We start from the raw sequence: 209 nt of genomic DNA on the forward strand, positions 1-209 counted from the left end.
TTATTTTTGGCTCTAGTTGTCATTTTGTGGACATTTTGAGGTGGTGCTTCAGGGACAGGATTTTGTGGTTGCTGGGGCTGAGGTATTTGATGATTTTCCGACGAAGAACGTCGAGGAGAGGGAAGAGCAGAGGTTGAAGGAAGAGGGTGAGGCTGAACCGTAGGTCGCGGTTCATTTTGGACTTGAGCAGTGGGCTCATTAGACACAAT

The sequence above is a fragment of the Capsella rubella genome, unplaced genomic scaffold (assembly GCF_000375325.1).
Source record: "Capsella rubella cultivar Monte Gargano unplaced genomic scaffold, Caprub1_0 scaffold_2, whole genome shotgun sequence".
In the NCBI taxonomy this organism is placed as follows: domain Eukaryota; kingdom Viridiplantae; phylum Streptophyta; class Magnoliopsida; order Brassicales; family Brassicaceae; genus Capsella; species Capsella rubella.